General features: G+C 46.9%; 1 long non-coding RNA gene across 1 annotated transcript; it reads left to right on the top strand.

The window, feature by feature from the left end:
• The first annotated feature begins 3,807 nt into the window (after positions 1–3,807).
• LOC130362377 (uncharacterized) lies at positions 3,808–14,636 on the top strand. Its single transcript, XR_008891384.1, has 3 exons — positions 3,808–3,874; positions 4,609–4,671; positions 14,111–14,636. It is a non-coding gene; the product is annotated as an uncharacterized LOC130362377 (long non-coding RNA).
• The last annotated feature ends 4,846 nt before the right edge of the window (positions 14,637–19,482 follow it).

Raw genomic sequence — 19,482 nt, 5'->3', positions numbered from 1 at the left:
TCTGGAGTACACATGGTGGTGTGTAAACACACTCACGAATGTTGTCATGGACCCAGTTGCCACCTATTTCACCAAGTTACCACCTATAACAAGATAGGTTGGCTATCTAAGACTATGCATTGTTTTTTATTTCTTCTAGAAATCCAGTTATCAATCTCTGTACAAGGATAGGATTCACTGAGGTTTTTTCCCACCAGTTTTTCTGGCGTTTTTTTTTTTTGCGTTTTTCCTGATGTGTGGAAACAGCCAAATTTATACCTTGTAGCAGTTTTCTCACTGCCTTCAGGCACCACTTTGTGGGTCGGATGCTGAGCGCCCAATCCACAGAGTGTAAGGAGATGAGGAGTGATGTACAGCATCACTGCTCACCTCCCCCGGCCGTATAGTATACAGGGGTGCATAGTGTACCTGTGTATACTATACAGGAGCCAGGAATCCAGTCACTATACTGACAAGACTCCCTGCTAGTTTTGCAACAATTGTAGGCTCTCTGTTTGGAAAGACATTGCATTATGGGCGCTCTCCCCATTGAAGAGCGCAAAAAATGTCCTAACCAATTGTTTGTGTTTCTTTTTTCTTCTCATTTCAGATCCGTGTATGCAGAGGACTATTGCGGATACGCTGTTTGCGGAATGTCAGACATTCCACCACAATTCTATTGTGTCAATATAGCCTTACTGTCACGATGCCGGCTGGCAGGTAGTGGATCCTCTGTGCCAGAGAGGGATGACGTGGACCGTGCTAGTGGACCGGTTCTAAGCCACTACTGGTTTTCACCAGAGCCCGCCGCAAAGCGGGATGGTCTTGCTGCGGCGGTAGTGACCAGGTCGTATCCACTAGCAACGGCTCACCTCTCTGGCTGCTGAAGATAGGCGAGGTACAAGGGAGTAGGCAGAAGCAAAGTCGGACGTAGCAGAAGGTCGGGGGCAGGCGGCAAGGTTCGTAGTCAGGGGAGATAGCAAAGTTCTGGTACACAGGGTATAAACACACAAAAACGCTTTCACTAGGCTCTAGGGCAACAAGATCCGGCAAGGAAGTGCAAGGGAGGAGACTAGATATAGCCAGGAAACAGATGGGAACCAATTAAGCTAATTGGGCCAGGCACCAATCATTGGTGCACTGGCCCTTTAAGTCTCAGGGAGCTGGCGCGCGCGCGCCCTAGAGAGCGGAGCCGCGCGCGCCAGCACATGACCGCAGGAGACGGGAACGGGTAAGTGACCTGGGATGCGATTCGCGAGCGGGCGCGTCCCGCTGTGCGGATCGCATCCCCAACGGCCATGACAGGGCAGCGCTCCCGGTCAGCGCTGACCGGGGAGCTGCAGGGAGAAAGGCGCCGTGAGCGCTCCGGGGAGGAGCGGGGACCCGGAGCGCTAGGCGTAACAGTACCCCCCCCCTTAGGTCTCCCCTTCTCTTTATCGGGTAACTGCCTCCCCTGGGATGAGGACACCGGGAAAGGATGGAGGGATTCCTCAACGGCAGGCAGAACCGCAGGAGTAGGAATGGGGAGAGAGGGCAGAGGGCGAGACCTGGCACGGGGCAGTGTGACACCAGGACGAGGGCCATGAGGGGACACAGAAGCTTGCCTGGGAGGGGGGGAGGGGCATTTCCTGTGGCAGGCAGAGTCCTTAATGACCTTAGGGGGACCGGATACAGGAGGAACCACAGAGTTACGGCAAGGGATACTGGGAACCGGTTTTAGACAGTTCTTGGCACAAGAGGACCCCCAACTCTTGATCTCCCCAGTGGACCAATCCAGGGTTGGGGAATGAAGTTGAAGCCAGGGAAGTCCAAGGAGAATTTCCGAGGTGCAATTGGGGAGGACCAAAAGTTCAATCCTCTCGTGATGAGATCCGATGCTCATAAGAAGGGGCTCCGTGCGGAAACGTATGGTACAGTCCAACCTGGCTCCGTTGACCGCGGAGATGCGGAGTGGCTTGACAAGACGGGTCACCGGAATATGGAATTTATTCACAAAGGACTCCCGAATAAAATTTCCAGAAGCTCCAGAGTCCAGGCAGGCCACGGCTGAGAGGGGAGAGCTGGCTGAAGTGGAAATCCGAACAGGTACCGTTAGACGTGGAGAAGCCGACTTGGCATCAAGAGACGCCACACCCACGAGAGCTGAGTGTGAGCGTGCGTTTCCCAGACGTGGAGGACGGATTGGGCAATCCACCAGAAAATGTTCAGTACTGGCACAGTACAAACAAAGATTCTCTTCCTTCCGGCGATTCCTCTCTTCCAGGGTCAGGCGAGACCGATCCACTTGCATGGCCTCCTCGGCGGGAGGCCTAGGCGCAGATTGCAGTGGAGACTGTGGGAGAGGTGGCCAGAGATCTAAGTCTTTTTCCTGGCGGAGCTCTTGATGCCTCTCAGAAAAACGCATGTCAATGCGAGTGGCTAGATGAATGAGTTCATGCAGGCTAGCAGGAGTCTCTCGTGCGGCCAGAACATCTTTAATGTTGCTGGATAGGCCTTTTTTAAAGGTCGCGCAGAGAGCCTCATTATTCCAGGAAAGTTCAGAAGCAAGAGTACGGAATTGTATGGCGTACTCGCCAACGGAAGAATTACCCTGGACCAGGTTCAGCAGGGCAGTCTCAGCAGAAGAGGCTCGGGCAGGTTCCTCAAAGACACTTCGAATTTCCGAGAAGAAGGAGTGTACAGAGGCAGTGACGGGGTCATTGCGGTCCCAGAGCGGTGTGGCCCATGACAGAGCTTTTCCAGACAGAAGGCTGACTACGAAAGCCACCTTAGACCTTTCAGTAGGAAACTGATCCGACATCATCTCCAGATGCAGGGAACATTGGGAAAGAAAGCCACGGCAAAACTTAGAGTCCCCATTAAATTTGTCCGGCAAAGACAGGCGGAGGCTAGGAGTGGCCACTCGCTGCGGAAGAGGTGCAGGAGCTGGCGGAGGAGATGGTTGCTGCTGCTGTAGCTGAGACTGAATCTGCTGTAGCTGCGACTGGAGTTGCTGAGTCATGGTGGTCAAGTACGACAGCTGGTGATCTTGTTGGGCAATCTGTCGGGCTTGCTGGGCGACCAGTGTGGGGAGGTCGGCGACAACAGGCAGAGGAACTTCAGCGGGATCCATGGCCGGATCTACTGTCACGATGCCGGCTGGCAGGTAGTGGATCCTCTGTGCCAGAGAGGGATGACGTGGACCGTGCTAGTGGACCGGTTCTAAGCCACTACTGGTTTTCACCAGAGCCCGCCGCAAAGCGGGATGGTCTTGCTGCGGCGGTAGTGACCAGGTCGTATCCACTAGCAACGGCTCACCTCTCTGGCTGCTGAAGATAGGCGAGGTACAAGGGAGTAGGCAGAAGCAAAGTCGGACGTAGCAGAAGGTCGGGGGCAGGCGGCAAGGTTCGTAGTCAGGGGAGATAGCAAAGTTCTGGTACACAGGGTATAAACACACAAAAACGCTTTCACTAGGCTCTAGGGCAACAAGATCCGGCAAGGAAGTGCAAGGGAGGAGACTAGATATAGCCAGGAAACAGATGGGAACCAATTAAGCTAATTGGGCCAGGCACCAATCATTGGTGCACTGGCCCTTTAAGTCTCAGGGAGCTGGCGCGCGCGCGCCCTAGAGAGCGGAGCCGCGCGCGCCAGCACATGACCGCAGGAGACGGGAACGGGTAAGTGACCTGGGATGCGATTCGCGAGCGGGCGCGTCCCGCTGTGCGGATCGCATCCCCAACGGCCATGACAGGGCAGCGCTCCCGGTCAGCGCTGACCGGGGAGCTGCAGGGAGAAAGGCGCCGTGAGCGCTCCGGGGAGGAGCGGGGACCCGGAGCGCTAGGCGTAACACTTACAATGATGTCATAAGAGATTCTTTAGCAAATTGGGACAGCTGTCCCACTTTTCTTTTTCATTGGTGAGAATTCTGCTGGCTATTGTATTTCTGTACACTTTTGATGTCTAAATAATCCAAATATAGCTCTATCAGACATTTTATTTTCATACAACGGTATTGTTTGGGTAGGGGGGGCTATATTCATAGCTTCCAGAATAATGTGAACCCCCCCCCCCACACACACACACACACACACACATTTTATAAGGAATTTTTCTTATAAATGATGCTAAGACATAAATAGAAAAATGCTGACAGATCCCATTTAATACATTGTTTAGAAAACAAGTGAGCTGTATTAGGGTTTTATACCTTGGCAAATACATCCCAAAATTGCAAATTCAAGCAGTATAACATGCTTATATGTTCTATTGGTAATCCTTCATTTGCCTTCCTGACTATATAATTGCACTGTTTCTCCGTGCAGGAACATGCTTTACAAAAATGTCATAACTTCCAGCATGAACATAATGCCTTTGCTTGTTATATAAGGAAATTATGACATGCATGACATTTACACTCATTGGTTTAATGCCAGGAAGCTTTGTACCTAGTGTTCTTCTTATAGCAGACCTCATAACAAGCTTCTGACATCTGTTCCTAGCAGATTGAGACATTTGAGGCTATGGGATATATTTGAAACTAATTCACATAGTGTACCATATATTTTATTTCTATAATTTCTCAATTTATTTCCATCTTCTTCTTCTTAATATACTTTAAACACTTCCTGATACCCATTACAATTTCCTAAGGTTTTCTTCAAATGGTACACAAAGTACATTGAATAAGCACCAGTTCTGTTGGTGAAGATAACAGTAAGTCAACATTAGTGTGCGTATGTTTATATCTAACAGCACTTAAACAAAGTAATAAATTCTACCATACTCTCCCTACCCAGTCCAGCATCGATGCCCCAGTCATCTCTGATGCATGTGTTTACTTCCCCTAATAATACACCTTCCCAATTCTGATGATGATATTATGAACATGAAAAACATCAAATCTGCAACAGGGCCCTGTGTATCATTTATAATACTGGTTTCTTATGGTGCAGATGTACTTTGGGGCTCCCTTAGGCACCAGGGCCCTGGTACAACTGCTACCTCTGCACCCCCTATAGTTACGACCCTGAGTTAAAAAAGACACCAGCACTTGACTTGACTGGGCAATGTGACTATGCTGCATTTTATTATTTTATACCTATAGCAGCATCTATTGTATTGTTTTTATTTATTAAATCGGTAAACACCTTTAAGATCAAGAAATTGAGTCTTATGTGTGTGCCCGGCCTACAATAACAAATTTGACAAATAAAATCTATTGTTAATAGTCAAAAAAGAAATATAGAATGCATTTGAAGGTTACTTGGTGCAGGCAGCACAATCCCGGCATACTCTCAGAGGCTCGAACATTTCAGAATAATGATAGTTTAAAAATGCTGCCAGGACCCAAGTAACTAGTCCTCGGGTGGGTCCTGGCAGCTGTTTTCCTACCGGCTGGCTTTAGTTATGTGTCTCTCCCTGTAGACTGCAAGAGAAACACGTTACTCAAGACACCTGAGCATCTCAGAGTAATTCTTAGTGTCCCAGATTGCAATGCCTACACTAGTTTTATGCTACCTGCAGATTGGCCAGCATAAAACTGGTGATAGGTTCCCATTTATAATGATCAGTATGGAATGAGTAAGGATATGGCACTAAAAGGGATCTTTAAAAATTGTAGAGGCTTTTTACCTGGCACTAATAGGGGGGGGGGGGGGATGGGGCACTATTTGGCACTTATGAGAGATTTTGTGCTTGACAATGCCATGCTTACATTGTTTATAGTGTGGTACCATGGGTGGTGTAGGGAAATACTTTATCACTTTGTTAAGCCAGGGCACCGTTAGCCTATGCACGGTCCAAGGTTGGAGACAGCTTCTACTGGGCCAGACACAGGGAGTAAAAGAACACACCGATGTCAGGTTACTGATAAATGTCTTTACTGAGCAGGTTGCAGATGGTATTACACAGACAATATTGTGCATAGTGGAGAGGATGCGGTGTAACCCCTTGGGAGCCCTGTTGCCTTGCTGGGACGTGTGGTGCTTTCACCCAATAGATTGACACTGACTTGAGAGATGATTGAAGATTGATCCAGGTAGCTAGGGTTCTGTCAAGGTCCTGTAGCCTTCTCTGCAAGGGCATGAACTTCCACCATGCGGGGGATCCTTGCACAATGACCGGAGAAGATAAATTTGATCTGGGCCTTCCCTTGGATCTTCTCCACACACCTCAAACCTTTACCAAACTGGTAGGAACAATTGGAGATAAACTGGGGGCAACTCCTCCCCCCCCCCCCACTACTCTATATAGTAAAGAATTTAGGGGTTCCCATTGGCAGGCAGGGTCACATGGGTTTACACAGCTCCTCTCTTAAAAGAACAATAACACATATAAATAACATACATATAAATAACATATAACATGATAATTATAAAAATATATAAACTTTTAGCAAAGTGCTGGAACACAATAGATACAGCAATAAGTCTCTCAGTGGGCACAACACCTGTAGTGGGGCCGCAGGTCTGCCTTAGGAAGTCTGAAGCCACAGGACAGTCTTTGGTGCAGGGACATCACAATGGACAATTGCTATAGAGGGGTATTCCCATCTAGAACATATCTGGCATATTCATATGATATACTAAAAGTGTTTAATAAATATGAGTTCCACTTCTAGAAATCTGCACCTATCTTGAGATTTGATCCCTTCCAGCTTGGTTGCTGATGCCAGAGGTAGTAAGGAACCTAGACATAGCCTTTTTTGACTAACTCCCTTTTACTTTAATGGGAGTTGCGTAAACAGTGTAGTGACACAAGCTCAGCTGTTCCCATCACTCCTATTATTCTGACATGTTACACCTACGTTAATATTGTAGCGGACCAAGCACAACACTTTATGACAAATGTGCCCTGCTTCGCAGCTCAAGTTGTTCAAGATTGGTTTAAAGAATAGAACAAAGAGTTTGAGGTGTTGTCCAATTTCTCCAGATCGCAATCCAATAAAGCATCCATGGGATGTTCTGGAAAAACATGTCTAATCCATGGAATCTCCACCTTGCAATTTACAGGACTCGACCCGTAAAGGACACACACTGTAAATGTACTGGGCTGCACTGTAAATGTACAGGGTTGGTGTCACCTGGTGTGGCAGAAAATGGTTTACCCCCACCCCTCCCCGTATAATTAATTACATATTGTACCAAACCATTTATATTTAGATACCAGAACTTCACAGGATATATGTGGTCCCCAGCACCAATGGCTGTCCTGTGGCTTCGGACTGCTTTAGGAAGCTTTGCAGCACAAGGTGTTGGCCCACCAAAGGACTTATTCTACTATCAATTATGTTTGCACTTTGTTAAGCAGTAATATATTTTCCTATTTATTTCTATTGTTGCTATCTGTATATATGTTATTCATGTGTAACTGTACCCTTAAGAGAGGAGCTGTGTAAACCCCATGTGACCGTGCCTGTCAATGGGAACCCCAAAATCGTTGCCTTTATAGTGTAGTGTGGGGAGGAGTTGCCCCAGTTCTGACTAAGTCTGAGCAACAGTGTGGTTGAAGTGTGTCGTGTGTAGAAGCCTCAAGGGAAGGCCCAGAGCAAATTTAGTCAATCCGGTCATTCTGCAAGGATCACCCGTATGGTGGAAGCTCAATCTCCAGTGAAGAAGGCTACAATACCGTAACAGAACCCTACCTACCAGGATTCATCTACCCATCTTACAAGTCAGTATTGATCCGTTTAGTGAAAGCCCCACATGTCCCAGCAAGGCAACAGGGCTCCCAAGGGGTTATGCTGCATCCTCTCACCCAATACCAAGCTGTCTGTGTAATACTATCTGCACCTTACTCAGTAAAGACAGTTATCTGTAACCTGATGTCGGTGTGTTTCTTTACTCCCCGTGTCTGGCCCAGGAGAAGCTGTCTCCAACCTCGGACCATCTATAGGATAACAGTGCCCTGGCTTCACGAAGTGATAAATTATTTTTTCTAACACCTTGCGACAGAACATCTTCTTTTGGCATCCACAAGAAGCCTGTGCAGGACATATAAATGCCACAAGACAAAAATTTGTTTAAGAAAATGTTCCTGGCCTTGGGCAAAGAAGTAACCAATACGCTTGTATATGTGCCCGGTTATGCCGAGAACTCTCTACATATCTACCATCTGCACCCAGCTCAGCAAAGACAGTTATCCATAACCTGACATCGGTGTGTCTGACCCAGGAGAAGCTGTCTCCAACCTCAGACCATGTATAGTATAACGGTGTCCTTGCATCATGAAGTGATAAGGTATTTCTCCTAACACCCTTGTGGCACCACATCTATACACCGAATAAGTGACTCATAGGTCATGTCTTCTCTGATCGATGCCATTCTCCTTCTCTTTCTTTCTTCATCTGACAGGCATGACACTTGCTCCCAAAATGCCACTCGTCTCTGCACAGTATACTCCATTAGTGTACCACAAAAGTATACATGATAATATCCTCACTAATAATGCTCCAACTGTGCCCCCCAATCACTAATAATGTCCCCTGTGCCCTCTCATACACATATAATGCCTCCAGTGCTCCCTCATATTTAAATAATGACCCTTGTGTCCCCTTTATATATATAAATATGCCCTCTGTGTCCCCTCATATATGAATATGCACCCTGTGCTCCCTCATATATTGATGTGCTTCCTATGCCCACTCATAAATAAATATGCCTTCTGTCCCCCCTCACATTTACATTTGCCCCCTGTGCCTCCTCATATATATATAAATGTGCCATCTCATATCTATATATACAGTATATATATATATATATATATATATATATATATATATATGTGTCCCTCTGTGCCCCCTTGTATATAAATACTCCTCCATTGCTCCCCTATGTATTAATATTCCCCTCTGTGCCCCTTATGTATACATAATGTGCCCCTTTGTATGCCTTATATACATAAATGATCCCCCAACAACCCCCTCCCCATGCCCAAACCAAAAAAATAAAAACAATTATACTTACCTAGTCTAGGTTCCAACGTTGTATGGAGCTCCTCTCTCTTCAGCTCTGCAGCCTATGAGTCTTAGTGCCGGGATTCACCGGTCAGCGCAATAGCTTCACATCTTTGCATCGGCCTGGAGAGCTCGCGCAGAGGATCATAGGCTGCAGAGCTTTAGTGCCTGCAGCCTATGACAGTGACTGCAGAGCAGGGAAGTGACAGCCCATTCTGCCATTCATTGTTCTGCTTCTGCGTCCGGAGGAGCCTGGGGTGACACCACCATGGGATGATTTTTTTTACCCACTCGGCAGTGTCACCCCACTTGGGGGGGTCACCCGATGTGGTCCGCACCCCCCTAGTAACGCCATTGTGGGGCTGCTGCATGCTGCATTGATTTTTAAATCAATGTAAAAGAATGTATAACTTTTAATGTTTAAAATTCCCCCAAAAATTTGCTCTATATACAGAAAACTAAAAAGTTATAGGGATCAGAACAGGGCAATTTCAAGCATATTTATTTTGTCAAATGATTGGCTTTTATAAGTAGTACAACAATTCATAACCAGGTATTGTGTTAATTATATTGACCCAAAGAATAAAGATGACATGATAGTTTTGCCATAAGGCGCACTGCCTAAAAATGAACTTGGAAAAATTAAAATAAAATTGAAAAATTGCAGTTATTTTCCAATTTCACTCCCACAAATTTTATTTTTTCTTCTGCCGTACATTTTATTGTGTCATTGCAAAAATCATTGAAAAACCAAAACACAAAAATGAAAATTGTCCTCAAGGCCAAAACAGGCTGTGTCCTCAAAAAGTTAAAGTATTTGCTTCTAATATCTTGGTGGCGGACACCACAGGACACCTTCAGAGATCTTGTGCAGTCCATTGCTCGACAAGTTAAACCTGTTTTGGTACTATGAAGGGGACCACACAATATTATTCTATTGGCTTTAATGTGATAGCTGATATGTAGAAATTCAGGTAACAGATTTACCTTAGCAGGCACACCAAAAAGTTCAGTCCAAAGCAGAGGATTTTAGTTCAATTTTGACTCATGCAAATAAAGAACCTACATAAAGGGAATGGTGAAAAGACCAAAGTCAGTGCTGAATAGGGGCGGAATCCACATCTGTGGGTAAGTGATGATTCTGCAAAAAATTTGTTTAATGAAATTTGTATCATAGTCTATATGGTGCAGATTTTTCCATCACAGATGTGTAGATCATCATGCAAATAAATAATTAATGACACTTATTTCTCAGATTACACATCATTTCCTTGGGAAGCCAGGGTGCAGCCTTGCCTCGTTGTATGTCTAAAATTGCAAGAATTTGGCAGAATACAATGTCAAAATCCACATCAGAGGCTGATGAAAATTTAGAGGCTGGAAGTCCATATAGACATATCTAGACAGTACAAAGGAAAACAATAGGCCATCTAGCCCTTAGCTACGATCTTTCATAATCAGAAGGCACAACTCATTGTGAAATGCAGTCAGCACACCAGTTGAACTGTAGATGCTTAGTGATGGTATTTATTAATCACAAAAATAGAGACAAAAGTCTGGCACTTCACCTCAGACCAGGGGCATTGCTAGGTCTCCAAAAGTTCCGGGGCACGGGCCATGGGCGTGGCTGAGGGTGGAGCCACAAAAAGGAGGGACCAAGGGGCGGGGCCACTTAATGTTGCATGACTATAAAAAAATGTTGCTCCTTGCATTGGGGTTATGAGGTAGGGGTTAGTGTTATTGGCTGTCAGCTGATGTTACGTCAGGACAGGGAACACAAGTGCAATTGAGGAGCGTTATAGCCATAGCATGGATTATTAGGTGAGACCACTCTATGTTCTAAGCTGAGGTGGGGTTCAGGTGACAGCAGCAGTAGCAGGGGGTTCAAGTTTTTAACAGGTTCCCTACTTGGAGAGAAGTGATGGATGCTTGTGCTGTAGAGAAAATTACTTCAACTATAATAATCAAATATACCAATTTTTACCATTTAAAACTACAGCTCCCAGTATGACCTTAAGTATGTGGTAAGGTTATGCTGGGAGTTGTTTCATAACTGCAGAACTACTGCTCTGATGGGACAGTCAGGCAGCATACACAATGATATCAGTGACTACAGCTGACATCTTCTCTATAGTTTTCCCTTATCTAATTCAGATGTACATACCACCAAGTCCAGCTAAATGTTCTCTCTGCAGAACTTGACGCCCAGATGGCTCCTCACTATGTCAGCGCATTCTGATCCTTTATATGAAAACAATAATTATCATAATACTGCCAAACACTGTATCCTCTGAATATAATTCTGACACACTGTACACACTCTGAAAATACTAGAACACACTGTACCCTCTATATAATACTGCCACACACCATACCATCTGAATATAATACTACTACCTACTGTACCCTCTGAATAGAAAACCGCCACACACCGTACCCTCTGAATATATTACTAACACACACTGTGCCTTCTGAATATAAAACTACCACATACTGCACTCTCAGTATTATAGTCAGAGAGTGCAGTATGTAGTAGTATTATATTCAACCACCTACTGCGCTCTATGAATATAATACTGCCACATACTGCACTCTCTGAATATAATACTACCACATACTGCACTCTCTGAATATAATCTTGCCGTGCATCCTCTAAATACAATACCGTAATGTATTGTGGCCCATAAAAACCAAACTAGCATTCCAGAGTTATAGTGTATATATAAAGAATTTCTGGGATAAACACTCTGCCCCCCCCCCCCCCCCCACATAATAATAATAATAATGCCCTCTGTCCTGTGTCCCTAACATATAATGCCACCTGTGCTGTGCCCCTCACATATAATGCCCCCTGTCCTGCCCCCTCACATATAATGCCCCCTGTCCTGCCCCCTCACATATAATGCCCCCTGTCCTGCCCCTCAGGGGGCATTATATGTGAGGGGCACAGGGCATGGGGCATTTTATGTGAAGGGCACAGGACAGGGGGTATTATATGTGAGGGCCACATGACAGGGGGCAGTACATATATGAGTGGCACATGTCAGGAGGCCTTATATGTGAGGGGAAAATGACAGGGGGGCATTATAGGTGAAGAGCAAATGTCAGGGGGCCATTATATGTGAGGGGCACATGACAAGGGGCCATTATATGGGAGGGGCAGATGACAGGGTGGTATTATATGTGAGGGGTACATGACAGGGGGCATTATAAGTGAGGGGCAAATGTCAAGGGGGCATTATATGTAGGGGACACATGACAGGGGAGCCACCCTGTCATGTGCCCGCCACATATAATGCCCCCTTGACATTTGCCCCTCACTTAAAATGGCCCCTGTCATAGGCCCCTCACATATAATGGCCCCCTGACATCTGCCCATGACTTACACATAAAAGGGCACATTATAAGTCAGGGGCACATAACAGGGGGTCATTATATGTGGCAGGCACATGACCCCTAACATATTATACCCCCTGTCATCTGTCCCTCATATATAATGGCCCTTTGTCATGTGCCACATCATATATAAGGGCCCCCGACATTTGCCCCCAGGGGCGATTGCATGGGGGCAGATACACATAAAAGGGCCCTTATATATGATGTGGCACATGACAAAGGGCCTATATATGTGAGGGGCAGATGACAGGGGGGTATTATATGTTAGGGGTCATGTGCCTGCCACATATAGTAACCCCCTGTTATGTGCCCCTCACTTATAATGTGCCCCCCCCCCCCCCCGTTTTAATAATTCCCCTGTACCATATAGCACTCCAGCTCTGTCTGGCTCTGCAGCTTTCCCCTCCGCAGTGTCACCCTTCTCACACGCTGTTCCATTCTTGCAGAGTGTGAGCTTGCGCCTGCAGTGTGGGGGGGAAGGGGTTTGGGGGGAATTTTCAGGCCGATCCGCCACTGCTTCTGTCCCTGATAACAGATGTGCCTGCGCACCGCGACATGCACGTCTGTTACCAGCAGCCCCCGGTCTGTTAAAGGGCCTGCCCTACGGTACTGTAATCAATAAAGCAGGTGTCCCACCGGCGCGCTGCCACTGGCAAACAGCAGCCTGGTTGCGCGGCTACTTTTCGCCAGCACAGACACAGCAGGGAGTTCATACATTGGGGGCACCAGCGGTTCACATTCGGGCAGGTGCCCCGAAAGTTTTAACGTAGTGACGCCCCTGCCTCAGACGAATATACATTCTGTGTATAGATGCAAGTGTGGGAGTGAGCACTGGTGAGTGAGCATGGGGGTGCAGATCGCTTCCAAGACTAGTGTTGAGCGGCATAGGCCATATTCGAATTCGCGATATTATAATAATATTCGTCCTATATTTGCTAAATTAGCATATTCGTAATATCCACGGTTTATTTTTGCATATGCGAAAAAATTTGCATATGTAAAAATTTACGTATGAGAAAATTAGCATATGCAAAATTAGCATAAACCAAAATTAGCATATGTGAAAATTCGCTACTGCGAAAATTAGCATATGCAAATCTTCGCATATGCGAACATTCGCACGCCAGTCTCACACAGTAGTATTAGAGCCTTCTTTACACCACACAAGCTGGAAGCAGAGAGGGATGATCACTGTGATGTGTACTGTGAAAAAAAAAATTTACAAAAATAAAATAAAACGAATATTCGTAATTATGAATATATAGTGCTATATTCGCGAATATTCGCGAATTCGCGAATATGCAATATTCGCGAATAAAATACGCATTGCGAATATTCGCGAGCAACACTATCCAAGACAAATGGCAAATATCAAGACTGGAGAACGTCAGATGATCGCACTCACCACTGAAGCTCAAAGTTCTTAATTCTTTCATGTACAGCAGGTATAGAAGACCCAGACGCGGGGGCGCCTGCATGGGACGGTTCTCGTTTCGTACAGCAAGTGTAGTTTGTATACTTCGTACGAAGTACACTTTCTGTACGAAACGGGAACCGTCCCATGGAGGCGCCCCCGCGTCTGTGTATTCTATAACTGCTGTACAAGTCTGAATAAAGAACTTTGAGCTTCAGTGGTGAGTGCGATCATCTGTTCTCCAGTCTTGATATATGGTATTTATTAATGTATGTCACAGAAGATAAAACTATATTGTAAGTTTATTAGCAATGTTTCAGGCAAGGCCCTTGATCAGGCAATTGTGCTGTATATCAATCACATATGACTAAAAATTTCTCTTGGTTTAGTGAAAGGCCCCAAGAATCCGGTGGTATGGAGGAACACTCAGTATAAGAACTGCACAGCTCACAAGAAACAATCCCAGGTGGCACCTAACAAGATTCTTTAAAAATCCCAAACCCAAAACTATCCTAAAGGATGGAGTGAAACATTCCCTTATCTTCCTGTTCCAGCAACTACAAGAGGAAGAGGAATGGACACTTTCTCTATCAACATACAATGCCTGATGCATCACATTCTGTGGCATAAATCTGCCTTTTAGTAGCTGTACTGCTATTATATATTTATGGTACACTGAGAACAAGACTTGATAGATGAAACAGTTTTCCAAGTCATAAGCAATAGAAATTGAATGCTAACCGTATGGAATTGTTATGATATAATGGAAGCTGTTTAAACGTTGTTAAGCTGAGATGATGTTTTAAGTTCTTTCCCAATTATCAAGCCATTTTGTATACTAATCTGTCTTCATTACTCACTTGGCAGTGCCAGGACTGTTCACTGCCAGAGCCAAAGTCTTCATAGCTGTTAGAATGTGTCTTGGCTTTTGTTTAAAGAAGTAAATGAGAAGTAACTAATGTCTGTACTTGCATGTATTTGTACAAACTCATATTCAACCAAATGATGGTCAACTGAAGTGGCTACATGTGTTGACCTAAAATGAATAGTAGACATAGGATCATATGAGACTAATGGGAATCTGATTAGCTGATGACAGAAATCACTTCAGCTTGCTGAATCATGTATCTGCATCATATGTAACCCCAACTTTGTTTATTAGACATAGCTATTTTTCAGCTATGCCTTGTAGAAATGTCATCCAGTCAAATTGTAAGGGCTAGAGCAGACAATTTCTGGCTCATTCTGATTGTGGCAAAGCCTTCTGTTACGCCAAGCGCTCCGGGTCCCCGCTCCTCCCCGGAGCGCTCGCTACACTCTCCTCACTGCAGCGCTCCGGTCAGATCCACTGACCCGGGGCGCTGCAATACCGCCTCCAGCCGGGATGCGATTCGCGATGCGGGTAGCGCCCGCTCGCGATGCGCACCCCGGCTCCCGTACCTGACTCGCTCTCCGTCAGTCCTGTCCCGGCGCGCGCGGCCCCGCTCCCTAGGGCGCGCGCGCGCCGGGTCTTTGCGATTTAAAGGGCCACTGCGCCGCTGATTGGCGCAGTGGTTCCAATTAGTGTTATCACCTGTGCACTTCCCTATATCACCTCACTTCCCCTGCACTTCCTTGCCGGATCTTGTTGCCATCGTGCCAGTGAAAGCTTTTCCTTGTATGTTCCTAGCCTGTGTTCCAGACCTCCTGCCGTTGCCCCTGACTACGATCCTTGCTGCCTGCCCCGACCTTCTGCTACGTCCGACCTTGCTTCTGTCTACTCCCTTGTACCGCGCCTATCTTCAGCAGCCAGAGAGGTTGAGCCGTTGCTAGTGGATACGACCTGGTCACTACCGCCGCAGCAAGACCATCCCGCTTTGCGGCGGGCTCTGGTGAAAACCAGTAGTGACTTAGAACCGATCCACTAGCACGGTCCACGCCAATCCCTCTCTGGCACAGAGGATCCACTACCTGCCAGCCGGCATCGTGACAGTAGATCCGGCCATGGATCCCGCTGAAGTTCCTCTGCCAGTTGTCGCTGACCTCACCACGGTGGTCGCCCAGCAGTCGCAACAGATAGCGCAACAAGGCCAACAGCTGTCTCAACTGACCGTTATGCTTCAGCAGTTACTACCACAGCTTCAGCAATCATCTCCTCCGCCAGCTCCTGCATCTCCTCCGCAGCGAGTGGCCGCTTCTGGTCTACGACTATCCTTGCCGGATAAATTTGATGGGGACTCTAAGTTTTGCCGTGGCTTTCTTTCCCAATGTTCCCTGCACCTGGAGATGATGTCGGACCAGTTTCCCACTGAAAGGTCTAAGGTGGCTTTCGTAGTCAGCCTTCTGTCTGGAAAAGCCCTGTCTTGGGCCACACCGCTCTGGGACCGCAATGACCCCGTCACTGCCTCTGTACACTCCTTCTTCTCGGAAATTCGAAGTGTCTTTGAGGAACCTGCCCGAGCCTCTTCTGCTGAGACTGCCCTGTTGAACCTGGTCCAGGGTAATTCTTCCGTTGGCGAGTATGCCGTACAATTCCGTACTCTTGCTTCAGAATTATCCTGGAATAATGAGGCCCTCTGCGCGACCTTTAAAAAAGGCCTATCCAGCAACATTAAAGATGTTCTGGCCGCACGAGAAATCCCTGCTAATCTACATGAACTCATTCACCTAGCCACTCGCATTGACATGCGTTTTTCCGAAAGGCGTCAGGAGCTCCGCCAGGATATGGACTCTGTTCGCACGAGGCGTTTCTTCTCCCCGGCTCCTCTCTCCTCTGGTCCCCTGCAATCTGTTCCTGTGCCTCCCGCCGTGGAGGCTATGCAGGTCGACCGGTCTCGCCTGACACCTCAAGAGAGGACACGACGCCGCATGGAGAATCTCTGCCTGTACTGTGCTAGTACCGAACACTTCCTGAAGGATTGTCCTATCCGTCCTCCCCGCCTGGAAAGACGTACGCTGACTCCGCACAAAGGTGAGACAGTCCTTGATGTCTACTCTGCTTCTCCACGTCTTACTGTGCCTGTGCGGATGTCTGCATCTGCCTTCTCCTTCTCTGCTGTGGCCTTCTTGGACTCCGGATCTGCAGGAAATTTTATTTTGGCCTCTCTCGTCAACAGGTTCAACATCCCGGTGACCAGTCTCGCCAGACCCCTCTACATCAATTGTGTAAACAATGAAAGATTGGACTGTACCATACGATTCCGCACGGAGCCCCTTCTAATGCACATCGGACCTCATCACGAGAGGATTGAACTTTTGGTCCTTCCCAATTGCACTTCTGAAATTCTCCTTGGACTTCCCTGGCTTCAACTTCACTCCCCAACCCTGGATTGGTCCACTGGGGAGATCAAGAGTTGGGGGCCCTCTTGTTCCAAGGACTGCCTAAAACCGGTTCCCAGTAACCCTTGCCGTGACTCTGTGGTTCCTCCCGTAACCGGTCTCCCTAAGGCCTATATGGACTTTGCGGATGTTTTTTGCAAAAAACAAGCTGAGACTCTACCTCCTCACAGGCCTTATGATTGTCCTATCGACCTCCTCCCGGGCACTACTCCACCCCGGGGCAGAATTTATCCTCTGTCCGCCCCAGAGACTCTTGCCATGTCTGAATACGTCCAGGAAAATTTAAAAAAGGGCTTTATCCGTAAATCCTCCTCTCCTGCCGGAGCCGGATTTTTCTTTGTGTCCAAAAAAGATGGCTCTCTACGCCCTTGCATTGACTACCGCGGTCTTAATAAAATCACGGTTAAGAACCGCTACCCCCTACCTCTCATCTCTGAACTCTTTGATCGCCTCCAAGGTGCCCACATCTTTACCAAACTGGACTTAAGAGGTGCTTATAATCTCATCCGCATCAGAGAGGGGGATGAATGGAAAACGGCATTTAACACCAGAGATGGACACTTTGAGTATCTGGTCATGCCCTTTGGCCTGTGCAACGCCCCTGCCGTCTTCCAAGACTTTGTTAATGAAATTTTTCGTGATCTTTTATACTCCTGTGTTGTTGTATATCTGGACGATATCCTGATTTTTTCTGCCAATCTAGAAGAACACCGCCAGCATGTCCGTATGGTTCTTCAGAGACTTCGTGACAATCAACTCTATGCCAAAATAGAGAAATGTCTGTTTGAATGCCAATCTCTTCCTTTCCTAGGATACTTGGTCTCTGGCCAGGGACTACAAATGGATCCAGACAAACTCTCTGCCGTCTTAGATTGGCCACGCCCCTCCGGACTCCGTGCTATCCAACGTTTTTTGGGGTTCGCCAATTATTACAGACAATTTATTCCACATTTTTCTACCGTTGTGGCTCCTATCGTGGCTTTAACCAAAAAAAATGCTGATCCCAAGTCTTGGCCTCCTCAAGCGGAAGACGCCTTTAAACGGCTCAAGTCTGCCTTTTCTTCGGCTCCCGTGCTCTCCAGACCTGACCCATCTAAACCCTTCCTATTGGAGGTTGATGCCTCCTCTGTGGGAGCTGGAGCTGTCCTTCTACAAAAAAATTCTTCCGGGCATGCTGTTACTTGTGGTTTTTTTTCTAGGACCTTCTCTCCGGCGGAGAGAAACTACTCCATCGGGGATCGAGAGCTTCTAGCCATTAAATTAGCACTTGAGGAATGGAGGCATCTGCTGGAGGGATCAAGATTTCCAGTTATTATTTACACCGATCACAAGAACCTCTCCTACCTCCAGTCTGCCCAACGGCTGAATCCTCGCCAGGCCAGGTGGTCTCTGTTCTTTGCCCGATTTAATTTTGAAATTCACTTTCGGCCTGCCGATAAGAACATTAGGGCCGATGCTCTCTCTCGTTCCTCGGATGCTTCTGAAGTTGAACTCTCTCCGCAACACATCATTCCTCCTGACTGCCTGATTTCCACTTCTCCAGCCTCCATCAGGCAAACTCCTCCAGGAAAGACCTTTGTTTCTCCACGCCAACGCCTCGGAATCCTCAAATGGGGCCACTCTTCCCATCTCGCAGGTCATGCGGGCATCAAGAAATCTGTGCAACTCATCTCTCGCTACTATTGGTGGCCGACTCTGGAGACGGATGTTGTGGACTTTGTGCGAGCCTGCACTATCTGTGCCCGGGATAAGACTCCTCGTCAGAAGCCCGCTGGTTTTCTTCATCCTCTGCCTGTCCCCGAACAGCCTTGGTCTCTGATTGGTATGGATTTTATTACTGACTTACCCCCATCCCATGGCAACACTGTTATTTGGGTGGTCGTTGATCGATTCTCCAAAATGGCACATTTCATCCCTCTTCCTGGTCTTCCTTCAGCGCCTCAGTTGGCTAAACAATTTTTTGTACACATTTTTCGTCTTCACGGGTTGCCCACGCAGATCGTCTCGGATAGAGGCGTCCAATTCGTGTCTAAATTCTGGAGGGCTCTCTGTAAACAACTCAAGATTAAATTAAATTTTTCTTCTGCATATCATCCTCAATCCAATGGACAAGTAGAAAGAATTAACCAGGTCTTGGGTGATTATTTACGACATTTTGTTTCCTCCCGCCAGGATGACTGGGCAGATCTTCTACCATGGGCCGAATTCTCGTATAACTTCAGAGTCTCTGAATCTTCCTCCAAATCCCCATTTTTCGTGGTGTACGGCCGTCACCCTCTTCCCCCCCTCCCTACCCCCTTGCCCTCTGGTCTGCCCGCTGTGGATGAAATTTCTCGTGATCTTTCCATCATATGGAGAGAGACCCAAAATTCTCTCTTACAGGCTTCATCACGCATGAAGAAGTTCGCGGATAAGAAAAGAAGAGCTCCTCCCATTTTTTCCC

The sequence above is a fragment of the Hyla sarda genome, chromosome 3 (genome assembly GCF_029499605.1).
Source record: "Hyla sarda isolate aHylSar1 chromosome 3, aHylSar1.hap1, whole genome shotgun sequence".
NCBI classification, from domain to species: Eukaryota; Metazoa; Chordata; class Amphibia; order Anura; family Hylidae; genus Hyla; species Hyla sarda.
The sequence above is the reverse complement of the archived record's forward strand: the minus strand, read 5'-3'. Positions and strand labels throughout refer to the sequence as shown.